Source organism: Capsicum annuum, chromosome 11 (genome assembly GCF_002878395.1).
Source record: "Capsicum annuum cultivar UCD-10X-F1 chromosome 11, UCD10Xv1.1, whole genome shotgun sequence".
Classification (NCBI taxonomy): Eukaryota; Viridiplantae; Streptophyta; class Magnoliopsida; order Solanales; family Solanaceae; genus Capsicum; species Capsicum annuum.
In genome coordinates this window covers 224317474-224329201 of record NC_061121.1, presented here as the reverse complement: position 1 = coordinate 224329201, position 11728 = coordinate 224317474, and positions in this window count along the sequence as shown.

Below are 11728 nucleotides of genomic sequence, written 5' to 3'. Positions count from 1 at the left end.
TTTGCCAAATTAGTAGAATCCATTCTTGAGGGTAGGAAGTTTTGAAGTAGTATTCTCATGTTTTCATTTGCGACATGACATGCTTGGGGGGTAGAAATTGATATTTAATGATTAGTCATGGTGGCTTCAACTTGAGTATTTTCTTTAGGTTAGTGGTGTGATTCCGTTGTGTGTTGAACGTGAATATAAAGAGTTGTTCGAGGACAAACAAGGTTCTAAGTGTGGGGTGGTGACCTTGCCGTATTTATGCGTCTAAGTGCTAATTATTGTCTTTACTTGCATTTATTTTATGAGCTACATTGCATATAAAGTCCTTTGATTGAGCTTAATTTGTATTCGTGAACTAACATACATGATTATTGTTATGTGACTAGAATTTGATGCAAACAAAGCTTGATTGAGTGTCATTACAGAGCTTATAGATAATTGAAGGTATTAGGAGCAACATTGTGAGCAAAATGAGCTTAAACTTAAATATAGTAAAATGATATTTACAAAGCATAGGACACGAAGCAAAATGTAAAGAGTGTAATATTGAGAGAAATTTACACAAGAGGGTGTCACACCCATTAAGCCATGCAATAAGGGTATGGCACCGAGATGGACAAATTTCAAATGGTAGATTTCAGTATGCATCCACATTTAGAGTGTGCCACTACCCTTAGGTAATGTGATAAAGGCGTGACACGTTAAGGTGACTGCATCTAATTTTCGTCCTTCTACAATAAATAAGACACTTATGTCATTTTAGGAGGGATGTACATCTGAGAAAGGAGAAAAACACACTAGGGCCTTCAATTAGGGTTACTTAACTACTCATCTTTTCTACTTTAATTTTTGTATGAATACTTTGAATTATATGATGTTGATTACAAATATGAGTGGTTAATAACCTTTATTCTAGATTCATGATCGAAACATGATTGTTTGATATTTGATTTAAATCAATGGAGTTTATTTTTCATTAAATTGTGCTTGTGTTCTTGGATATACTATTTTAGTGTTTGACCAACATTAGAATAAATGTATAATTCTTGTATGAACTAATCATGAGAATGACAGAATAGGACGAGGAACATGAGGAATAAGATCATCTTTTACGAAAGTGGAGTGATTAATAGGATAGCAATATACCTAGTTAGCCTTATTTGGCCACAAATGGAATGAATACCTTAAATCATTTAGATTAGAACTCACATCTCCACTCAACGATGTAGTTGTGAGACTAATTCGAATGAGTGATTTAGAGAATGATCATTTTTGGATCGAACACTTAAATCTGTAACCCGCAATTCGAGAAATAAAGTTCATTGAGAGAAACAAATATTGAACATGATTGTGTGACATGTCGTAGGCGTGAAATCTCTCTAATTATTCATTATAACTTTGCTAAAAATCGTACACAACACTTTTTATTCCTTAACATATTGTTAGAAAATGATAAATCTTACAATTCTTTGATACGTCACATCACTTGTTTGAAATATTATTAATGACTCAATTAGGTGAATTGCTAAACTAGTAGTCTCTATGAGTTTGATATCCGACTTTTTAGAGCTACTATATTACTTGTTAGACAACGTACACTTGCATGTGTGGTAGGCCACAACAATACGTAGAATCTAGAATGTATCAAATTATTTTTAAATGTTTTGATCTTGAACATAATGCCAACTGTGCCAGGCCAAGGGTGCGGGAGACACCAGCCAAGCACGATGAGACTGCACAATAGTTTTCTTAATGTGGAGGACTGGGCTTCACATCTCGAAGGACAACTTGCCTCAAACCCTGTGCCTTAACATTAAGGATAACTTGCTAAGTTAGTCGAACAATAAATCAAATCACAATAAATTATTTTTTCGGCTTTCCCTAGCCAAGCTACTCAACTCTGGAAAAGTTTTACACTATCAATAGATTTTATATGCATGTTATAAGCTCAGAAAACTATTATAATTGTAACAGCTAATTTTTCCAGTGTTTTCTTACCCTATTTTCCACAAAGGACCCGTCCTTTCATCCTTCTAAGGAGAAGAATAAGAGAGATATTATTTTTAAACGGATTGAAAATAAAATAAGAGAAATTGAAATGAATAAGTAACTTGTTTGGTCAAAGCTTCTCACTAATTAAAATTGCTTGTTAGAGATAAGAGTTGTTTGATCAAGGTTTCAGGAATAGAAAATGTTTTTGAGTTGTAGCTAAAACTATTTTTCATAAGCTAATAAAATAACTTTTCAAAACATACTTTTCTGACCTTGATCAAATATAGAGGTAAAGTCAGAATTTAAAGTTTAAAAATTAAATTAAAAAAGATAAAAATTGATATAAATAAAACATATTCTTGAACATTTGATATTCGAATTTGAGTTTGAAGGTAGAAAAGAAATTATTGTGGTTTAGGAAAGAAATCTGCACCTATATACAACTTTATGCTTTGCAAAATAGGACAAAAATAATGTTGAGAGTGGATTTCACCCACACAACAAGCAAACAAGACCCTTCCACATTAACTTTTCTACCACTGAGTTATCTGTTTGATTTTTAAGTGGGTTTAAATTTTAATAATTATATTTGTTTATTGAAATTTCTAATGTAAATATAGAGTTTATGAAAAGCTATTGGATTTGTCTGAATCATCGTGTTGTATACTAGTTCTGCCCTTGATTAATCTCAACTTACTATTTTTATAATATTGAAAGTGCTTTTGAAATTGTTTAACCAAAATAAAAACGAGCAATAATTTTCTAACATTTGATTAAAAAAATGCTTTTTAAAATAAACTAGGACATCATCCATTTAGAGAAATTATAGGCAGTTATTATTCTGTAGGTAACGTAATTCCGTTTATTAATTAGAGAAAAGTAGTTGAATATTATTCTGTGGGTCACAAAATCACTTGTACTAATTAAAGAAAAAGTAGCCGGTAATTTTTCTTTAGATATCAAATCGCCTTTTTATTTAAAGAAAAATATCTAATTATTACTCTATTCTTTATAGATTACAAAATCTCTTTTTAAATTAGAGAAATAATACTAGCTTGTTATTAAATAAAATACAGTATTGCGTTTCAAAGGAAATGGCGAATCACTACTAACTTCACCACAAATCTCTCTATATATTAGATATTGAGGAGCCGATGCTAGCAATGATGGGAATGTAAAACGAATCACCATTTCAAAAAAAAAAATAGAGGTTTAATTGTATTATCGCATTAATTGTAATTAATGTGATTCCATAATTCTATTAATGAAGGAATATTATTGTGAGCAAATGTGAAGACATTTTAAATTTCCAAAGCCTTTATAATAAATTTTACATGTTAAAATTAATCATCAACATTTGTAATAAAAGACTATTTACTTTTTTAAAATAAATTCTTTCAATTAACAACATAATTATCCATTACCTAATTAGTATAATATTTGAAAGATTTTTGCACGCATCATTAAAATCAGTATATAAACAAACATAAAATATGCACTCACATTTCAATTTTTCATGAACTAGATCTTAACTTGTGCAGTGAATTTGCAGAAGACAATAGGATAGAAAGAATGATTCAAGGAAAAGGGTCATAATAGTCCAAGTTCATGTTATGCTCTCAAAACATAAATATTGCCACCAGCTATCTTGTTCTCTTGTAGAGATCTTAGACCAATAACACATTAGAGATATTTGAGGGTGAATCAAGAAGAAGAAAGAACTAGGAATCAGAAATTCTGAAGAAGTTTTAGGCTAAATCTACAGTAAATTTGATAAGTATATTTTCAATCTAGAATTTTGATTTGAGTATTGTTATTTTCTTCTTCTTTCATCTCTACATTTATTCATTTTTTATTCATTGAGATGTCAATAAATAAAAAGAAGGAATAAAAGAAGGCTTCAATATAATATTGTCAAATTAAAATTCAATTTACAAATAATGATTCATTTATTTTGTTCTATATTTAGACTTAATATGTTTCATTTACACTTCCTAAATTTATAGAGAATAATGATAATTATAAATGGTAAGAGATAGGCAAACTAAATACGTAGCCTCATGAACTTGTCGATTTTTTTTCGTATTAATACCTCAATTAATTCATGTTCCTAATGAACCCCTAAATCTTTGATAAAATTGTCAATTAAACATAATTACTGACATGTCATGACATGTGCAATACCTCTTCACTAGGAGAGTGAGAAGCCATAATTTACTCTTATTTTTTTTCTCTTGTCAATTGAAGATATAATTTTCCCAAAACAACAAATGCAACATCAAAATCTGAGTTCTTATGTAGAAACTCAACATTGTGTATAATCTAGTTGTGCAGAAGAGAGAAATACTTTTTTGTGTTTTATGGGAGAAGAAGAAAAGGAGTTACAAAAGAATTTGTTGAGTTTGACGAGGTGTGTAAAAATAGAGGAAAATGATTGTTTTTAGGTGAAGTGAATGGTAGTTCAAAGTTGTCCAGTGAATACGTTGGATGGATTTCGCCAGCAGCTCGCTGAAAAATGAGGTAGAAGCCATTGCAGATGTTTTGATAGTGGTTTAGTGGTATTGTTGATCGTTGTTGTTGTTGGTCTATTTGCTGGTGATTTTTTTGATGAGACATAAATGAGTTAGGTGTGGCTGATTGTGTTGGAATGACATTTTCCAGCGAAAATAAATTCAAACAGAGTGGGTCTCTTCTTTGTTATTATTGTTGTATATCGGTGTGTGTGTATGTTATATTGTTACTTTTTTTTCTTCCTCTAATGATTGTTGGGTATTGTTTAGGTGGAAAAATGAAGGATTAAAGGTGAGGTCCTCTTTTTCTTCTCGTTGAAAAGTATGTTTGGGAAGCGAGAAAAAAAGTAGAAAGAGGTAAAAAAAAATATAGGGCGGTTGTAAGGGAAAATACGAATGACAATGAAAGAAGAGGGAGAAAGAAGAAATTGAGTATATGTTATTAGCTATTGATGCTTCAATGGTGGAAAGAGATAAAAACCAGAGGAAGAAGAAGACAGAAAATGAAACTTTTTTGAAAAAAAAAAATTCTTCTTTGATGACATATGTAATTTTATCATTGGTTATAATTTTCATGACATGAAAAGTGACTTTCACACGCTGAACTTAATCTGAAATTGTGCAAATTTGTGCTCAATTGACATAGTTTGAATATAGTTGAGGTGTTTAATAAGAACATGTACTAATTTAGGTGTCAATACGAAAAAAATAATGAATTCAGGAGGCTACGCATGTATTTAGCCTAAGAGATATTATTTGAAAAGAATAAAAAAAGTGGAGATATTTTAAAATATTACAAAAAAAAAAAAGTAGACATTAACTTCTGATTTGAGTGAAAATTTTGATAATAAAAATTGTAACTAGAAAAGACACATAATTAACGTGTGAGGAATAAGGAAAAAGATATAAAATGGGGAAAAGGGATGCGGATTCGAATTTGATTGTATTATTTTCTTTGTTGGTTTTCTATATTTTTCCTTTTTTTTTCTATAAAATTCATAAGAATAAAAAAACATGACTGAAAAATTAAGTGGAACTAAATCTATATCTATATCTATAATTTATCTATAATTTATAATCTATATCTATTCTGTATTCTATAATTTTTATCTGTAATGTATATCTATATCTATAATCTATATCTATAATCTATAATATAAGAAAGTATGAATAGTCTTAGAAATATCGTTTAAACCTTTTGCCCTTCATTAAAAGTCTTTTCTTTAGACAAAATCGTCTTTTTACTATTAAAACCCAATATTTAAGAGTTAAAAATTAATTAAATATATTTATGATAAGACATTTTGTTAATAGAATTCATTAAAATTAGTGACTATTAATATTTTTTAATTAATTTAAGAATTTTAGATCAATTAAATTTGATTTTAAGAATAAAAAAAGGAGAATCGAAAAAACGCTAAAAGCAAAACCTAATAAAAATGTATTACAAATATTATCTCATTCCTGTTCAAGCTGAATAACTTAAAAACTCTCAAAGACATTCAATATATTTAGTAATATGCTATAGTATAATAAAACAAAATTGGTTTTCATTCTTTTACGGAAATTAGTATTACTTCACATTTATTTTCTATTAAATTGTTTTAGTTCTTCTTTTATTATGGTGTAGTTTGTTTTATTTTATAGTCAAATAAAATGGAACATAGTAAGTAAAGTCAATATTTTTGTCCTTCGTTAAAAGTCCTTGCTTTAAACAAAATTGTCTTTTCACTATTTTTTGCTCATATTTAAGAGTTGAAAAATAATTAATATATTTATGGTAAAATCTTTTTTTATTAGAAGTCATCAGAATTAATTACTACTAATACTTTTTTCATTAGTTTAAAAATTCTAAATCGACTAAATTTTATTTTAAGAAGGTTTGAAAAATCTAGAAATAAATATAAAAGCGTTAGAATAAAAAAATTAAGAAATACTAAATTTTTAAAAGTTTTGAGTACGTAATAAGAATGTAATTAGTGATTTTGTAAAGATTTAACTTTAAAAATAAGGAAAGATTTTAAATATAGGAAAAAAATAATTGTACCTTGACTTTAAAAGCAAGGAAAATTTTTAAATATAGAAAAAAATAATTGTACCACAAATATAGTTCAAATTGATATGTCTCTCTTAGCCTCTGACAGCAAGGAAAAAAGGTACTGCATGACAAACACAAAAGTGATGAATCATCAACCATTTAAAACTTCTGGTGGTAAAATATATATGTGCTTAAAACTAAAATATGCGTTTATGTTTATATTATTATATTAAAGTGCGAAGAATCTTCGAAAAGTGATTTAAACTTTTACACTTTATTAAAAATCTCCGCAATAAATAAAATTATTTAATTTTAAATGATCAAACATTACACATACGAGGCACGTACGGTTAAACTAGTATCCAAGAAAATGTTACTTCATAAAATTGGTAAACTATGTATATAGCATTATATAACAAAATAAATAAAAGATATGGTTGAATGCATAAAAATAAAAACATTAGTAAAGACTAAAATTTCTAAAAGCTATAGTTAACAAATTTGTTAGTACTATGTATAGAATTGTATATCAAAAAATTGTACATGAAAATATTTGTATTGTAACTCAGTTTATTCATAGCAATATAAATATATGTATAAAATCTCTTATATCTAGAAAATTTGTATAAAATCTCTTATATCTCAAAAAATTTAAAGAATGAATTTATTTTGATGTTTTGTTGGTTTTATTTTGATGTTTTGTTGGTTTAATTTTGTAGACTCATTGATGTTTTTAATTTGTATAAAGTTGGGTCCATAGAGAAGTGATGTATGTAGTAGTACCTTTTACAAGAAAAAGAAAAAGGATAAATTTCTTTTTTTTTGGGTAACTTTGTCGTACTGTCCATTTTTTTTTCCTTTCCTATTTATCCTTTTAACTTATGTGTTTTCTTTTGTTTCCTATTTAATATTGATATTTGTGTTGAAGTTATCTATATTCTAGAGAAAGTTGAAGGAAAGGTGTCTTTTAAGTCTTGAATGAAGGATTGATGACATTGACCAACTTAAATGGTCAAACACCATTAGAAAACTTGATTAAGTTAATTATGAACGTGATTAATATTTTCCTTTTGCATATCTGCAGTCTATTACATGTTCTTTTTGGCACACTACATAATATTCATCCTTTTTCCTAGTAAAAATATTTTTTATTGTTGGTATTTTAAATATTTTTTCTACACTTAAATCTAATTCTTTTCCTTTTATTTCATCAAATATATTACTGTCAAATAAGATATTAAAAATAAGACAAATCCAAGGATATAATTATTTTAGCAAATTTGATTGTAAATTAGGATTTTACCACCTAAAGCTAGAAGAAGAATCTAAAGAATTAACCGCATTTACGGTACCACAAGGATTTTATGAATGGAACGTGTTACCATTTGGATATAAAAATGCACCAGGTAGATATCAACATTTTATGGATAATTATTTTAAACAATTATCTAATTGTATAGTATACATAGATGATATATTATTATATACAAAAACTAAAGAAGAACATTTAAAATTATTAGAACAGTTCACAGATATAATAGAAAAATCAGGAATAAGCCTAAGCAAAAAGAAAGCTGAAATTATGAAAAACCAGATAGAATTCCTAGGAATACAAATAGATAAAAGTGGAGTAAAAATGCAACAACATATAGTACAAAAAATAATAAATTCGAAAGAAGAATTAGATACAAAAAAGAAATTACAATCATTTTTAGGATTAGTAAACCAAGTAAGAGAATATATTCCAAAATTAGCAGAAACCTTAAAACCACTGCAGAAAAAATTAAAAAAGGATATAGAATATAATTATGATGAAAAAGATAAAAAACAAGTTCAAAAAATAAAATTACTTTGTAAGGAATTACCAAAATTGCAATTTCCAGATGAAAATAAAAAATTTATATATATAGTAGAAGCAGATGCAAGTGAATATAGTTACGAAGGAGTACTTAAATATCGATATGAAGCAGAAAAAATAGAACATCATTGTAGATATTACTCAGGTACGTTTAACGAAACAGAAATAAAATGGGAAATAAATAGGAAAGAATTATGTTCATTATATAAATGTTTATTAGCATTTGAGCCATATATTGTATATAACAAATTTATTGTACGAACAGATAATACACAGGTACGCTGGTGGCTAACAAAGAAAATACAAAATTCAGTTACAACAAAAGAAATTCGGAGACTAGTTTTAAATATATTAAATTTCACATTCACAATTGAAGTTATCAGTACTAACAAAAATGTTATTGCAGATTACATATCAAGACAAAGCTACACAGACTGAAATAGTAGAGGAAGATACTCTAGAAAAAATACTTAACACCCTAACTACGCTTTCAATGAAAGTGGACAGTATGGGTAATGAGATAGAAAAGCTAAAGACTAATGAAGATAAACTGAAGTCTATAGCTACAAGTCAGCTAACTCAGCAGTGTGCAGAGCTATGTCGATCGGAAGACATTAAAAATCCAGAGCTAGAAGGAGACGTTGGGACACTCCATAAAACCCATAACATTTATCAATCTACTTCTGCAGGTACAAGCAAAGGAGTTAATAGGCCAAGATACCAGAATGCAAATATGAATAAAATATTTGAAAAACCATTTACCCTAAAAACACAAAAAGACCATTCATTCATACCCCCACAAGTTAATACATACCGAGATAGCCTAAACCAAGACAAAAAAGTATATAACTACACCGCCCAGAAATACATAGAAAATATATACAGAGTACAAACCTTTTTAAACCATAACCCCAGAGCTACAGACATCAAAGAACCAAATACCAATTATATAACCCAAAAACTACAAGGATATAATAAATTAATCGCACTACCTAAAACTAACCCAAGTCTAGTTAAAACCTGTTTTGACTATGGACTACTAAATACCATATATACCCAAGACGGAGAAGAGCTAACAGCTATGGAGGAATTATACAAGATATTCACTACCTATAAAAGAATAACAAAAGGAAATTTATTTTATATAAAGTGTTATACTGCACTAGCAGAGATATTATATGATGAGATAAAACCAGTAATACAAGTTGTAAAGATAGGACTGACAAGAGATATGATTATACCAGAAGATATATCGCAACAACCAGAGATACCTAGAATCGAGATACCAGATTTTTATGCAAATAAAAGACTTATTGGACTAGCTACGATCATACAAGAACTAGCAAATAACTACGCTAACGGAAATCCAATATGGAGCTACTATTCAAGAGATCACCAAATGATATATTCAAATTCGAAAGAACTAAGACAAGCAGATATGGAAGACGTAAGACAATGGATACTGACGCTACTTAACCCAGAAAAACAATCTACCGCGCGAGCAATAAAAAAGGGATTTATTTCAGACGGACTGCTAACAAGATACTGTAAGATAATCGGACATAAATATCCAGACCACCAATGTTCGAGGTGCAATGGAGAAGATAATATTATTCCAGAGGTACATCTAGAGTAGAAGAAGATAAAATGCCAGCTGGAAAGATAAGGATAAAGATAAGATAAATAATAGAGCAGATACAGAGCAATAATGGAGATATAGCAGATACGACAAAATCAGCGGACGACAAGAAAAATATATTGTATAGATTCTTTACGGAAAAAGGATAGTAATTATTGTAAGTTACTATTCTTTGTAGACTTTATGTAAGGATAGTAATTATTTTTGTAGACTTTTTTGTAAGTTACTATTTTATAGGCTTTTTAGGTACCTAGATAGGCTTTTTGACTTTTTGAACATTAGCTTTTGTTTTTTCTTTATGTAAAGACGTAAAGCTTGTAAAGTTTCATTCTATATATATCAGAAGCAGAAGGCATTGCAAAGAGCAAGCCTTCATGCGTTGAAGCACTTTACTCTCTCCAATCCACAAAAATATTCAGTTAGTTAGATAAACATACTCCAATGGAAAAAGCTATGGAACAACAAAACTCAGAAACATCAAAGCTACCCGAACAGGTATATCTATTTATAATTATGAATAGCTAATTTCATAATTCCCAACAATCATGATATGATAAAATGAATTCATATTAGTTACTTTATAGTAGAATTATTCGAAGAATAATATGTTAAGAAGTTTATTAACAAAGAGGAAACGGAGAAATATCCCTAAGGACTATGCCATCCTAAAGGTGAAACCAATGAGGCAAGAAGCCGTGGCGGGGAGTAACCAGAGTAGAGGCGCTGTTTAAGGGAAAAATATCTGGATTACCATGTTAATAGTGACGGAAGAACATATTATTTAAGAATAATCTAGTATATAGTAAGCCAATATGACCATATTTTGTTGTGTACATGATTGAAGGGAATATTTTGAAAAAAGCAAATTTATGAAAATGAATGATAATATATCTGATGTGATGGTAGATAAATTCAAGATACTTATTTTGTATGCACTTAGAAATATAAAAGTAGCAGATATAAGAAAAATCATATTAGAAAAAGCTTTTGGTAAATATTATATGTCTAGAGTAAATTATATATCACAACTACCTAACTACTCTTATAAATATTTACGATGATAAGTTACATAAAATTTTTGGAAAAAGATATAAAAAACACTCAGTTACTAGAAAAACAGATAAAAATAAATATAGACAAATACATGGAAAACAAAGATATAAAATTTCTTAATAAAAATATGCAAAAACTACTAAGACTAAAACAAACAGCTACAAAACAATTTTAAAAATAGATCATTTAGATTATCTTAAAGTTTTAATATTATATATACTTAAAAACATAGAAATTATAGATATTAAGAAACTAATATTAGAAAAAGTAATAGACTACGAAATTGAAACTACAAATTGTCTAGAACAGTTATACGAAGAAATTTACCCAGAAGGATATTATTCAGATTAAAAAAAAAATGTTAGAATATATTAGACAAACTAGAGAAAATCAAGAAAATCTAAATAATGAAATTAATTATAGAAACCGAATTAGACAAATAATGAAAGACCTAAAAGAAAAATTAATATGGATAGAAAAAACCTTAGAAAAATTAGATAAAAGTACATGTGATAGTTTATATAATTTAAAAAACTCACTACGAGAAGAACAACACAAGATAATAAATAACATTGAAAATTTAGAATTAGATATACATTATAGCACATATAGGATAAATTATTATACAAGAATTTGTAACTCTGCAATTA